General features: G+C 50.4%; 1 long non-coding RNA gene across 1 annotated transcript in view; it reads left to right on the forward strand.

Annotated features, from left to right (window-relative positions):
* The first annotated feature begins 8,190 nt into the window (after positions 1-8,190).
* LOC146833431 (uncharacterized) overlaps positions 8,191-15,217 on the forward strand; it is a 52,321-nt gene continuing 45,294 nt past the window's right edge. Inside the window, exon 1 of the long non-coding RNA XR_014960236.1 lies at positions 8,191-8,427. This is a non-coding gene — a long non-coding RNA (uncharacterized LOC146833431). The remainder of the gene's footprint in view (positions 8,428-15,217) is intronic.

A 15,217-nucleotide genomic window follows, 5' to 3' on the forward strand; every position in this document is an offset into this window, starting at 1 on the left:
AATGGCAGCCGCGTGGGGTCCTGCTGCCATCACCAGTGACAGGGCTTCCAGTTCGGGTGCACCTCGCCCTTTATTCCCTCAGTGCAGCTCTGTGATCAGTCTTTTCTTTGCCGTCAGGCATCCCCCACCCTCCCACGCTCCCTCGCAGTCAGGCAGCGCTGACCTACTTTCCTGGATGCCGTCCCTCCGGCGCTGCCTGGCAGGTGAGGTGTCGGGAGAGCTCCCGGGGGCTGATAGATCGCTCTGGGGTGGAAGTCGCAGCCTTGGACGTGATAGGGTGGGTGAACTGGGTGCTCATCATGGACGTGTCAGGCAATGGGGGTGTCGTGAACAACCCTGTCCACACGACATGCAGCGCTAGAACGGTGCCAGCAGGGAGCGCTGTCCATCAAGCGTTCAGTGGCAAGTGACAGAGGGGCAAAGCGCCGCACATGTCGCACACAGGTATAATATGTAACACATAGGTACAGGTTGTGCAGGAAAATGTCACAGGACACATGGCGGCACATGCCTCATACAGCCAAGACACTCAAAACACAGACATAGACCATAGAGAGACATGCCGCACCTAGACATGTGACACACACATACAGCAGCATAAAAAAAGGGACACGTCACGCGTCACCCGGAAGTACAGCTCATGCATAGACGCACATACCACACAGGTGCATTAGAATGGAAGGACATATACACAGCCCCAAATCACACAGAGGCAGAAAAACAAGCTTGCATCGCAGGTCAAGTGCACACACGACACACAACATACATGGCACACACATTGCATACTACCATGAGCTTGTCTGAAAATGCAAAGTAAAAACCTGAACTAGACGAGCTAGTCATGCATGGACCCGGGGAACTTGAGAGCTCTGGTGGAGAGACCTCAGTTTACCTCGAAGCAGGGTCAGTTTTACACCAGCTCTGCGCACTTACCACAGAGGAGACACACTGCACCAATGCCACCAGGTTTCACCACCCTGAGACGCTGCAATCGGGCAGGGTGGAGAACTTCGCACACCTAACGCAAAGTCGAAAAATGCCGCCTGTAGCTTCTGAATACTGAAAAGTAGTACATTTGCACAGAAGTGCGAGTTACCTTCGTGAATCAGGCCCTTCTACCGGAAATGTTCATCGGTCCAAAGAGTTGGCAAAGTAAGGAAGATAGATCCAAGGAGGTACGATCATCAACTGCAGCTCCAAGGCCTTGAGGCAAAGTTTCTTGAAGTTTAAGTCGATGTGATGCTATTTTCCATGTTCTGGCACCACTGTACCCAGGGGCGCAGCTACACCAGAACTTCGGGCGGGCGGGGGGGGGGGGGGGGGGGGGGGGGTTTGTATCGGGGGTCTTAACACTCCCAGCCAGGGCCGACCCTAACACTGGTCGCGCCTCGGTGCAACAGTCTTTTTTGGCGCCCCTACCCTACCCTATTTCCTCCTCCTCCATGAATTCCCTTACTGCCATTCACCAACAATGTACCTCACCTCTCTATAGCACCTTTCTGACAAACATTTCATTTTTTTGTAGCGCTACTCATAGTTTACTCACACTCAGTTCTGTGATCTGCATGGTACACATTCTTTGTAGCAGGCACATTAAGCCTCTGTGTTGTGTGGGTGGCTGGAATGCCTATGTGAGTGCACGGTGAGCGATGCAACAGTGTGAGAGTAGGGTAAGAGGAGTGACTGCATGGTGAGTGAGGTGACCATATGAATTTGGGTGCGGATGTAAGTGCAGAGTGGGACGAATGAATGCATGGTTAGTGATGGGCTTATTTGAGTGAGATTGCAGATTGAGCAGTGAGGGGGACCGGTGAGTGAAGTGTCACATGAGTACAGGGTGAGTAGTGTGCTCATCTGACTGCAGGGTGAGGTACAGGGTGAACAGCACAAGTGCATTGTGAGTGCAGAGTGATCACTGTGACTGCAGGGTGAGCGGGTGAAGAGTGTGAGTACACAGTGATCAGTGTGAGTGCCTTTGTGATGGCTGTGAGTGCAGGGTGAGAGTGAAAGTGAAGGGAGAGAATGAGGGGTGAGATGTCTGAATGCAGGGTGCATTCCCGGACCCTTAAAGTAACTCAGCATGTTATTGACAGCTGGCGCAGGGTTTCAGATAAGTTACACTATTGTATTATGGCATTAATCAGGGCAGAGGGTGGAGGAAATAAATAATGTGCTGATCCTGCAACAAACTTCCATTCCTATGATTAGGGTTGCCAGCTCATTATTTTGGTGTCCCAAACGGTACAAAAATAAAGTCACCTAAAGCAGTATTTTCAGCAGGTATCTGTGCATACCTCGAACAGCAAATATAAATAGAAAGCACCTTTAATTGTGTCCTAGGAGTGCCTGAACGATAGATTAATGATAATTAATGGGAACAAAGATAGAATAGTCACATTACAAATGAATATATACGTTTTTATTTATAACTCCATTTAGTGTCAAGAAGAGGTATTTGTAGGCTCTTTAAACAACACATGGCTGGCATTTTTTTTTTGGCAACCCTACTTTATATTCCTTTTCATTAAATGCATTCTGACACTACGGCAGTAAAAGTTTAATACAAATGTAAGGAATAGGCAGAGTGGGGGCCCAGGGGTACCGGAACCCACCAAAAAACTAAGCCTTGGTAACCAGTTTACAAAGGTATGTAAATATGCAAATAGTCTTTAAAGTCCTGTGAAAAACTCGGGCGTGCCGGAGATAAGACTCCAGACACTGCCCAGCCGAGCACACAGAAGCTCGAGCTGCAGCAGTTCAAGCTGCAGCAGTCCAGGCTCAGACACACTCCCCGGGGGAGGGGGGCCTTTTAGCCCTATGGGCGCTGCACGGCAACCTCTACCTGTATTTGCAACTTTACTAACTCATCTGATTTGACTGCACTAGGTAACCTCATCACAGACCTGTGAGTTTAAGAAACTCTCTCTGAAGTCATGTAGGAGCAGGGAGAATGCACCTGTGACTGCTTTTATAAGATTAAAGTACCTAGTACATATATGGTGACCAAATCTTGAAAACCAAAAAAAGGGCATTCCACATAAATAGAAGTAGGACTATAGTTTTTCAAAATAGATAATGAAGCACTAGAGGAAAATAAATGTACGTTTTTCAAACTATGTCAATTGTGTTATATAAATTATTTTCTGTTGGTGGCGGTAAACGTATCCTGCACTGGGACAAATAAAAACATGCATCGCTCTGCATTAACCAACGTGCTCAATTTACTACAATTTGCAGGGACCGGTGGTAAAAAACAGGACTGTCCTGTTCAATCAATCAATCAATCAGTCAATCAGGGAATTGTGAAGCGCGCTACTCAACCGTGAAGGTCTCAAGGTGCTGGGGGGGGGGAGCAGCTCCAGTCAGTTGAAGAGCCAGGCCTTGAGGGTCTTCCTGAAAATGTGTAGAGTGGGGGTGTGTCTGATGTCGATCGGGACCTCGTACAAGGTCTTAGCCGCGATGTAGGAGAATGCTCTTCCACCCGTTCTTGCTCTGCGGATCCGCGGGGCCTCAGCGAGGATGAGGTTGGCGGATCGGAGGTTTCTCTTGGGCACGTGGAAGGAGATTCTTTCATTGAGATATTGGGTTCCTATGTTGTGCAGGCATTTGTAGGCTTGGGTGAATCTTAAAAGTCACTCTCTTCTCGACGGGGATGCCAAGGACGAGTCTGGCTGGGGTGTTCTGTATGGTCTGGAGTTTGTGGAGCAGAGATTTGTTGATCTCAGCGTAGAGGGCGTTTCCATAGCCCAGTCTGCTGGTTTTGAGTGCATGGGTGACGGTCTTTCTTGATTTGGGGATGTCCATTTGAAGGTCTTGCGAAGGTTGCGGTGGGTGTTGAAGCAGGTGGAGGCGACGGCGATGATCTATCGGGTCATGGAGAGGGAAGAGTCAAGTATGATGCCAAGCTTCTGGGCGTGGTCCGTGGGGGTGGGGGACTGCCGAGGGCGGTGGGCCACCAGGTGTTGTCCCATGCAGAGGGGGAGGGTCCGAGGACGAGGACTTCTGTCTTCTCCGTGTTGAGCTTCAGGCAGCTGCTGCTCATCCAGGATGCAACGTCCTTCATTCCTTCCTGGAAGCTGAGTCTGGTGGTGGTGGGGTCCTTGGTGAGGGAGAGGATGAGCTGGGTGTTGTGGGCATAGGATACTATGCTGAGTCTGTGCTGTCTGACGATGGAGGCGAGGTAGATATTGAAGAGCATAGGGCTGAGCGATGATCCTTAGGGTACTCTGCAGTTGATCTCTGTGGGTTCGGAGAGGAAGGGTGGAAGTTTGATTCTTTGGGTTCTGTCGGTGAGGAAGGAGCGGAGCCAGTCGAGGGTGGTTCCCTGTATGCCGGCATCGCGGGGTCTAGCATGAGTGTGCGCTGGGAGATGGTGTCGAAGTCTGCAGAGAGGTCGAATAGGATCAGGGCCGCAGTGTGGCCTTGGTCGAGGAGAGAGCGGATGTCGTCTGTAGCGGCGAGTAGGGCAGTCTCGTGCTGTGGTTGCCGCAGAATCCGGATTGGGAGGGGTCGAGGATGGAGTTCCCTGCGATGAATTTAGTTAGTTGGATGTTGACGGTCTTCTCTGTGACTTTGGCTGTGAAAGGGGGGAGAAAGATGGGTTGGTAGTTTTTGAGGTCCATTGGATCTGCTGAGGGCTTCTTGAGTAGTGGCTTGACTTCTGCGCATTTCCAGTCGTCGGGGAAAGTGCTAGTTTTGAAGGAGGCGTTGATGGTGAGTCATAGCTCTGGTGCCATGGCAGCGGCAGCCCTGTGGAAGATGTGCGGAGGGGAGGGGTCCATGGGGGCTCCTGAGTGAATGCCTTTCATGGTCGATGCAGTGTCTTTGAGTGGTAACTGGGATCCAGGAGGAGATGGTGGGCTGGCTAGCGTTGCTGGAGGAGAGGGTAGTTTCGGATTCAGGTGCCTGTTCGTTGAAGTTGTCGTAGAGGGACTTGATTTTCAGATGGAAGGGGGCGCTAGGTGCTGCACACGCAAGATGGCCTTACAAGTGTGAGGCCCCGGCAGCCCGGTGAATTAATCCTTCAATTATTCTGCTCTATGGTCTCCTCACTGCCTGGAAACGCTGTTTCCTGATGAGTAAACGCTGGATGCAGACTCGCTGAGAAACACGGCGATTTTTGACTGACCCTGCTCCTGATATGGCCCTGCAAAGATTCAAGACGGAACGGCGAGGTAACCAGAGCGGCCTCAGCCGCTATGAGAGTCCGCTGCTGCCCACGCGGTGGCCAGGCCCGGAGGTACGGTTCGGGTTGCGGCAAAGCGCATACTGTGCTGAAACTCTAAGCGGCGCTGAATACAGCGGCTTACCTGGTGGTGGAGGGCTCTGCTCGGTGCAGCATCGGCGTAGGAAGTCTCGTCCCGCGCTGCGGCAGAGGGAGGCAGAAGAGTAACGGGGAGCGCTGCTGGCGGTGACTGGCACAGGCTCCGACGCGGGGAGAGGAAAATCCTTGCAGCCGCCTGGAGGGCGGAGACGCAGACTGGAGGAGTGCCGGAGATCTGTGCGGCCCCAGCGGTCTCTGAGCCCAGACGGCCGGTGTGCCTAGTATGCACCTCGTGCCTTCCCACCTTGTTGAGCTGTGGGAGCAGCCCGTCGCTAGTGGGGTATTCCGGGCTACAAGAGATTGGCCTGCACCTACTTGGAGGACCAAACAGTAGCGAGGTGAGGGAGCACTTTACCCGTCCTGATAAGCGGGGCTGACGCTCTGCTTTCAACAAATGGTCGTGACTGGGAAGGTGGGGATTGCGAAGACCTAATCCGGGGGGCCAAGACGCTCAGAATGGTGAGGCTCAGGATTCAGAGCATTATTAGCGACTATACCTGGCGTTTCTCCCCTCGCAACATACTGGACATTCCTGTGGAGACTGGGCTAGTGGCACCGGACGTCCACGTGGTGAGCTGGCATATAGCGCCGCTGGCGTCAGGGCTGCCCCTCCACGTAGAGTGTGCAAGCTGATCCTGCAGTCCTATTTGCCAATTTGGCACACCCAGGTAAAACGGGAACTGTGGTGTGGGGTTTTGCGTGACTTTGCCTCCGGTGAAATAATTGTAACACAGGCACTCAGCGGCGCAGGAGGTGCGAAGGTAATAACGCGCAAGCAAGACTGTCGCTGAATGCTTGGGGTAGTGGCGGATTGATTTTCAGATGGAAGTAGGAGCCGAGTTTGTTGCAGAGATTGTGGGAGGGAGTGACGTCCGAGGTTTTGCTGGCGGGTTTGGGGAATTCCTGAATGATGCTGAAGAGTTCCTTCGGGTTGCTGAAGTTGGCGAGGATCTTGTTCTGGGTGAAGTTCCTTTTGGTGGCTCTGATGAGTTGGTGGTATTCTGTCATGGCGTTCTTGTAAGTGTTGCCTTCTTCCGAAGTTTTGGTGTTTCTCCAATTCTTCTCGAGACGTCTGCAGGTGCGTCTGGATTCTTGGAGGTCGGCGGTGAACCAGGTGGCCTTCCTGAGGTGCTGTCTGCCAGAGTTACAAAGGGAAGCGAGCTCGTCTGCGCAGTTGGTGATCCATCTGAGAAGATCTTTGGCTGTGAGGTTGGCATCGGTCGAGGTGGGGGGCATCACGTTTGAGGGTGGAGTTGAGATGCTCCTCGGTGACCTTGCTCCAGGTTCTTTGTGGCGGGCGGGGTGCAGGTTTGGGGGCGGAGGGTTTGTCGACGTGGAAGTGTACGCAGAGGTGGTCCGTCCAGGGGGGTTACATGGTGTGGCTGAAGTGGATGTTATTACCTCTTGTGAAGATGGGGTGGAGGGAGTGTCCTGCCTTGTGGGTGGGGGTGGTGACGAGTTGTTTTAGTCCAAGGTTGGTGAGGTTGTCCAGGAGGGTGGCGGAGTTTGGGTCCCTGAAGCTGACGAGGTGGAAGTTGAGGTCTCCGATGAGTATGTAGTCCAAGAGGCAGTGGCGTCGGGCTCGATGAGGTCGGCGATAGTAGTGGTGAACACGGTTTGCGGTCCGGGAGGTCTGAAGGTGATGGTGCCTGGTAAGGGCGTCCTGGGGCTTGTCTGGATCTGGAAATGGAGGTGTTCTGTGGTGGATGGGGTGGTCGCTTGTGCTGGAGGTGGTGAGTCGGAGGGAGCTCTTAGATGCGATGGCCAGTCCTCCTCCTGGGCGGTTGGGGCAATCCTTCCTCAGGATCTTGTATCTGTCGGGGATGGCTGTGGCGATGTCGGGGCAGAGGTGGAGTTGGTCCAAGTTTCTGTGAAGAAGGTGACGTCTGGCGAAAGAGTGTTGAGAAAGTCCCAGAGCTCTACAGCGTGTATGTGCAGGGAGTGCACGTTGAGGAGAATGCACCTCAAGACTTCAGGGGTGCTGGCATGGGGGTGGCGGAGGGTGGTGAAGGTTTGACAGTAGTGTCGGCAGGAGAACTGGCCTTGGGTGGTGTTCAGCGTAGACAGCTGGCAGTTGTTGTTCCTTCCGGGGTAGAGTGCGAGGGGGGCAGCTGAGTCGTAGCCGTGAATGTCTGGAGAACCAGGGTCTCTGGCGCTGGTCGCAGACGGGCGTAGACGGGCTTGCCTGTGGCACAGCGGCGGACATTAAATAGGGAAGGGGGAGGGAAGTGCAGCTGGGAGGCTGGAGCTGGAAATGGCAGGGTAGTGGGGGCCGCGGGGGCAGCAGCCACGGGAAAATGGGAGGCGAAAACGGGCATGGAGGACAAAGGGCACAGGTACAATAACAAGAAGACAGGAAAACAGGCAAAAGTAACAGGAATTCAGACCTAACAATCACAAGGGCACAATAATAAACAAGCATTTACAATGCAACGGTCTCGGCATTGTTAAAGTTAGAGCTATTGGCATTGCTCATGACAATGCCGTTTCTTTAAATGTTTTAAAAACAAACACATAAACAAAAATAATGTCATGAGCAATGCCAATAGCTCTAACTTTACCAATGCCGAGACCATTGCATTGTAAATGCTTGTTTATTGCTACTTTTGCGCATTGAGAGCTAGTCACCAGTGAGCAGAACGGCCATACCGGCTTGGAAACACTGAATTCCAATGTTGCTCACATATTTTCCCAGGGCACTTCTGTGTCCTAATTCACGCCTTCCGCCGTCTTTCCTTCTCCCCCACCCCCTGTTCCTCTTTGCCTCCCCTCCCGCCCCCCACAAACAGTGAAACAGGAAGCGGCGCAGCGGAGCTCTCGTGGAATTGAATAGGAGGAAGTGAGCACGTTCAGGCAGAAAGAAATCTGGCAGAAGTCAGCTGGAGAGGGGACAGGCCGGAGCCCTCTGCTGAGGCTGCGAGGGGCCGGCCGTGCTTGGGGTCAGTTCATGGACTGAGCGCCCAGAGGCGACCCGCGCCATGCAGGCGCTGTACCCGGGCACAGCGCGGTGGGGGTGCACCTGCTCGGGCGCATCCAGTGATGCTTTGGGGTGCAGGTGACGTCCGTTGCTGGCCGTCGGAGCGGGTCCCCGGAGGAGAGCTGAGGTTTGGAAACAGTATTTACTTCCGGCTTTGGCTGGTCTGATGCCCTCTGTTGAGACGGGGTTATCCTGTGCCCAGCTTTGCGGGGAAACAGCAGAGTGGAAATCAGAGGATGTGTTTGTGTGGCTGCACAGTATGGAGGACACTGATGCTTGGAGCTGCCAGTGCTTGGTGCCAGGTACCCTGTCTGTGCCCGTGGACAGTTCTTGGGCTCCAAGGAGCGGGTTCAAAAACAGATCTGCGCCCTTGCCCCACGGTAATATCGCGTCTCTTTCTTTAAGCGTTGACACTTCGAGGCGCTGCACCTTTGGGCCTCTAGGCCCCCTTCTACTGGAAGGCCAGGCGCCAAGTATTGATCCTTTTACAGTCACACGCATGCTCCACCTCAGATCCTGTGTAAACTCACAGGATCCATGTGCATTCCGTCCAGTGCTTTCCACGTGCTTCGAGGCGCCGCGTCTACCTGTGAGCTGTCACAGCTGTGTCCGAGCATCAGACTAGGCTGGTTTGTTTCCAGGTACTCAGTGGGGGCCGGGAGTCCGGATCCTGTCTCCGGGACCGGCTGGGGCGCGGTATTAGGCTGGCGGGAGTCTTAGGTCCATGCTGCCCTGCAGACCACATGGCCCTTCTCTGACCATAGCGGGTTGCACCGAGGCACATTTCATGGGCCTTGCCAGGGTGTGGGGTTTACAGTACCGCAAGACCAGTGGGTATTAGGCACACGTACACCGTCAGACTTTTCCCCTTCTACACATTCAAGGAACCGTTAAGTGTATAGCATTAAACGCCTTTACGGTGTTTTGATGAAACGCATGCCAAAGCCTTTTCGGGTACGATAGACGGGTGTTGTTTCTAGCCCTCCCTCCAAATGAAATTTGACTCGTTGCACCTGTGCCTTCTTCCAGCAAAGTGCAATTTAAGGTCTTCTAAATAATTATTGGGCTGTGCAAAGATGCTTGGTCATTGCGAAGGTCCGGATGTTTGTAAAATATCGAACATCAACGTCCAAAAGGGTTAACAGGGAAGCTAATTCTGTTGGCGCCGGGGGGGCCCTTTGTTTGCTCATGTGTCCCTTTGTTATTTCCAGAGAACTGTATGTGGCCAGTGCGGAATGCAGACGTTTTGTAAAATGTCATGTGCCCTTGTGTTAGTGTGCAGAACGAAATGCTGCGTGGGTTTTGCAGTTAGCTGTGTGATATTCCATGTTTGAACACAAGAGGGGGCTTTTCTTCTGTGTGCGTACATTGTTTTCAAGATAGTTGAAATTAATCTGGTATTGACATTCGTGTAGCGCTTTTCTAATCTTTTCGATGCCAATTATTTTACAGTGCAGCGATCGCCGATTTACATGCCCACATCTTCAACATTTCTGAAACTTCCACTTTGCAAACAATGTGATGAAAGCGGGAGAGGCAAGCACAAACGCAGCGTCCTTTTCGGATTCGGGGGCGTGTTTTGCTGTTGTCTCCTCCTTGAGACTTCTCGCAAAAAACACGCCCCCCGATCCGAAAAGGACGGGGCCTAATCGGAGTGACTGACCTCTTCTCCAGTGGCTGGCCAGCATTTACGAGGCCAGCCAATGGAGAACAGGGAAGAAGAGGGGCGGCTTCAAGCCCCTCTTCTCCAAGTCATTAAATCTCCGACTTCCGGTTCTGCCTTTCGGCAGACCGGTAGTCCTCGACCTAAAAAGACAGACTAAAAACAGTACACAGGCACAAACACAGAGACAAACGACAGCGGACCAGCAGAAGAGCAAGGCTCTCCCACTGGACCACCAGGGATGAGGTGCAGGCAGGAGCCTGCGGGTGGAGGAGGACCTCGAACACTTACCTAGAGAGGTGTAGGGGGCAGTGGCAGCGCACAACAGCGGAGCTGCTGGGCTGGAGAGCAGCGTCTCTGACCAGGAGGTCAGAGGTTCTGCTCTTTAGTATTTTTGAATGCACGTTTTATTCCCCCTGGTCTCCCCTACGCTTTTGTCACACTTGTGATTTCCAATCCATCAGTACCTGCCTCCTGTCATAATATTGGGATTCTGCCTCTTGGGGGGGGAAACTCCTGTTAAATGCAGGATGCCTTAGATATGCACATTATCAGTATAATGGAAACAACAACAAAAAATTTATGAAAATCCCGGTGTTAATGGTTCCATACCATTGGGGGTGATACAGGCAGCCAGCCCTCCATCACTTTTTTTTAGCTTGCCTTTGGCATTAGATAATATTCAAATCAGTACTGCATTCCCCAAGGCAGCAGTCTTACCTGCTAGGGCAAGTCCCACATGCATCAGCACTGGGGTAGGTGTGGACGGGTTTGGTCCTCAATGTTACTCGTCATTTAAGTGCAGCTTGTTTCCAAAGTTACAAAAAACATGGGGGCATCACCCTCGCTGCTCCGCTCTTGAGGGACCCTTGTGTGATAAAAGAACAAGTCTAGATAAACAGCAACAGTTGAAAGCTAAGCCAAACTGAAGAAATATATAGTTCCAAAAACTAGAACACAAAACCTTAAGAAAGTGCAAGAACATGCGAAACACGTGTCGGCAAGGCTATCCATGAATACGTGGTAGGAGGTGTGCACAAACGCACTTGTATACTGCCACGAGACTTAAAGGTTCGTTTGGTTATTTTGATTTCAATGGACTGGTCCGAATTTTATTTTAGTCTAAAGTGTACCACTAGCTGCATGGCCAAGGACACACAGCGATTTGACCTTTGAACCAGGGGCCCTGAAGTCTACACTCGATGAGATATGTGTGAGTGTGTAGCTACCCCGTTTCACTGGATGAAGGCCGTGACAGAGGCAGTCCCCGAGTGGTTGTGCCTCCCCCTCAGTGCTCCACATTTAGAGCAACAAAAGCACAGAGAGGCACAGACTGTACACACGACTGTCTGAAAGGTCAGGCGCGCCATTACTGAGGAGACAGAGACATAAAATATACACTTAATTACTCTGCTGCCACTTTAATTATCAGCGAGTCCCCAAATTCACGGTAAACCCGCTTTTTTTCACGTCCTCTGTCTCATTAACACCCACGAGAGGGTGCAGTAAAGAATAACACTTTCAGTATGTTGGGGAGGATGAGACCAGGACTCGAGATGTGCTTGTTGGATATGTCAGAAGGTTAATGCCCCTGCTGCAGAGTTCAGTGCGTACCTTTCAGGAGCCAGCCTCCAATTCCAGATCCCAGTATAAAACAGCTCAGGGGGTTAATGCCGCCGGATCAGAATATCTTAGGGCTGTTAATACACTTTTTACAGAGTTCCCTGTCTATCCGCCAGGTCACAGTTTCCCATGTTAGATCCCAGTAAATTGGTTGGGGATTACAATTCTGCACCCCTAAAAATGCCCCTAAGATTGTTGTGCCCGGGGCAACCGTCCCTGTGGCCCCCCCAAGCTACGCCGATGTTGCATGTCACAGGTTCCCAACCTAGATTGCAGTAAAACAGCTCATATGGTTGTGGCACCAACTGAAGTGGGGCATAGGTTAGTCAGTGGGATTCGGTGAGCGAGGCATGACGGGTGAATATCAAATTTCCAAACTAAAAAAGCAGCTGCATGGTGAAAGTGTGAGATGAGGGGGTTTGAAATTGACCTTTTTCTTGAAGATCCAACTCAGTACTGATTTGCATTAAGTGGGCCTCTTTCAATATTACCCCGAATGATTGCCAGTGGTTAGACTATTTGCAGGCATTCATCCTATCACCTTTTGGGTGTTTGATTGCCAGTAGTCTGCCTGAAAACTTGAGACTGGTGCAGCTAGCCAAGCCAACCGCTGTTAATATTTGTGAATTCCAAAAAGCAATACATATGCACCCATTCAAGGAGTACTTCTATAGGTGCAGATTTAGTACTTTTTGATAAACTGGTCACTATATATATTTAAGATTTGATCCAAAAAATGTACAAGTTAAAACCTCTTAGTGCAATGAAAACTACCAGAAAAACTGCCACAGACATAGCAGACCCACCCCAGGGCCCCCAGACCCAACTACCAAATCAAGAATGCATTTGAAGGGTGTCACACCCCAAACACCGCCGCTGAGTCAGCGCACCTGTCCCCCCACCTGGGCCTAGTAGTTTTCCCTAGAAACCCGTGACTATGGTCACATTCAACACAATGACCTTTGAGCACTTATTTTAAATGTTTTTTCACTGCATACACTCTTCTTCATCTCTGCTACAACAACCCTTGATGGTAGAATTGTCATATCGGTGCATGTGGCCAGGGCTCCATGTTTCGAATCCTCACCTTTTACAAATCATTTTATCAAGTGTCTGGCGGCCCCATGTATTAAGAACAAGATGTATACAGATGAGGGTGTGCAGGCAAATTAATAGGGTGAGCCAAGCCGGAGCCGAGCCATGAGTTTGGCTTGGCTTCAAGAGTCACATGAGCCATGAAATGAAAAAGTTTGCATGTATATCATGCAATAAATATAATGGAAAAATATGGTACAATCTCTTCAAAATTAAGAAGAAAGTGTATTTCTTTAACACGCAGAAGCGTTTCCCCTTAGTACATTAAATTATATCACTGCATAGATAGGCATTTATTAAAAGTTATAGTTTTTAGAAATGTCCATAGCTCGCCACCCAACCACAATGCCATTAGTTAACTAAGGGCCAGATGTAGGAAGCCAAATAGCGAGCGCAAACGCTGAAATTCACAGAATTTCAGCGTTTGCGATCGCTATTTGGCTGCTTGCAATGTAGGTAAGTTTAAACCTACTTGCAAAACAAGGAATTGCAAAATTGCGATTCCTTATTTCACGCAAGCATTTAGAGAATCGCAATTTGCGATTCCCTAAATGCTATGCTGATGGGCATCACAAATTGCGATTTTACCTTAAGGAATCGCAAAATACCACTAACTTCAAGTTGGTGGTATTTTGCGATTTCATTTCAAAAAGCACTTTTTGGCTTTTTACAAAGTGCCATGTGGCACACATACATGCCCTTAGGGCATGTATGTGCGCCACATGTGCACACATGCACATTTCAGGGGTGCAACAGGGTGTCCTTTTGGGACCCTGGCACCCTTGAAATTGCGCCCGCAATTTGCGAGTGCCTCTTGGTGTCTCGCAAATTGCGGGCGCAAATCCTATTCATTCCTATGGGCCTCGTGGCCCATAGGAATGAATGGGATGGGATTCCTTGATTGCGAATCTCAATTTGCGAGTCGCAATTAAGGAATCGCAAATATTTTAGCGATTCCTACCAACATTCAATTTTGCGAGTCCTGAATAGCGATTCGGTAAAAATCGCTATTAAGGACTCGCAAAATTGAATTTACCTACATCTGGCCCTTAGAGGCAAGTCAATAGTCATGTAAACCCTAAACATGGCCTAGTGTAGTCTATTGAATCAAGCATGGGAGGGGATTGTACAGCGCACATTTAGTACTCCAGTATTTGAAAGTGTGCTCATATGTGACAATAAAGAAAAAGGAGGCTCTTGAAATAAAATATTTGATTAGAATCACACAACTTGGACAAGCAGAGAAGCAGGTATGACTCCAGGTTATCTGGTTTCACATTTGAAATTCAGCCACCAGATGGGTATCTCCACCACTCTCTCTCCCGTTTACATCAAAGGTCACTAATTTGTCTTTAATTCCTGTCCCTGATGAGAAATAGCAACACAGAACAGACCTGGCTCGGGGACCCCAGACCCACTCACACCTCAAACACCCCCTGTCCCCCCGAAGCCACACACCTGAGAAGACTCAGGCTGGGATTGAAGGTGGAGGGGATAGAAAAGGTAAGATGTGATAAGTAATGTCCTCGATGTCCGCCATAGATTGTGAGCTTAGAGACCATATTGTATTGTATCCTGTCTGTAGCAATTTCCTAACTGTTGCAGAGTCCTAAAGTCCTCGCCAACTGGCCATTTAGGTAGACACCCCTCACATAGAAAAAGGAAAGCACGTGGAGAAATTAAACATTTCTCCTGGGTACGCCACCCCTGGGGTGGCGCTAGGTTCTGACGCATTCCCAGGTTTCTCATAAATCTAGAAAGGTGTCAGGTTCCATGTGTGTTGGGTGGGAACAGCCACAGCAACACCCATGGAACGCCCCATTCACGCAGTTTTCTGCGTGAAAGGGGCACATATATATAAGGTCAGGAAAAGCCACGTAAAGTGGCTTTACGTACCCTTATAAATATGCTGTGGCACATTGCGCCACCAGAATGTCAAAAAAGTGACGTTTCGGCAGCGCAAAAGTGCTGGTAGGGCCTCATAAATGAGGCCCAGAGTTTAGATTGATGTAAAGTTGGCCCTGTCCCCTGGACCATTGAGTGAGCAATGTATAGGACTTTGCAGAATGTTGTTTATGCATCTCGTAGTCACTGAAGGTCTTGAGCACAGGGGTGATGTGGTCCTGTCCATTGATGTCTGGAGTTTGTCTGCGTTTAGAACCTGCCTTGTTGCTGTAACCTCTGTCCTCTGTAGTTTGCGTGTTAATTTCTTTGAGGCTATTATGAAGAGGCGGCTGGTGAAGGCTACGACTGATATTATTAGTACTTGTGATGTCCCCGGCCAAACCCTGAGTTAGGCAATACACTGTGAAGTAGTCTCTATGTGAAAAAGCATCTCATCACTTTTTTGATTTGGGGTTGGAGTGAAAGGTTTGAATCCATGATCACGCGGAAGCAGGTTCATCCCAGTTGATGTGGCTGGTGACTGTCCCATCTGTGAAGCCCATGATGCTGTAGGGTCGTGATATGGAGAGGCTCCGCTGGTGCGCATTTCAGTTTTAAGCTAAAAATTAGTGCACAGCATCCAGTGTTCCAC

This window comes from Triturus cristatus, chromosome 4_2 (assembly GCF_964204655.1).
Source record: "Triturus cristatus chromosome 4_2, aTriCri1.1, whole genome shotgun sequence".
Taxonomy (NCBI): Eukaryota; Metazoa; Chordata; class Amphibia; order Caudata; family Salamandridae; genus Triturus; species Triturus cristatus.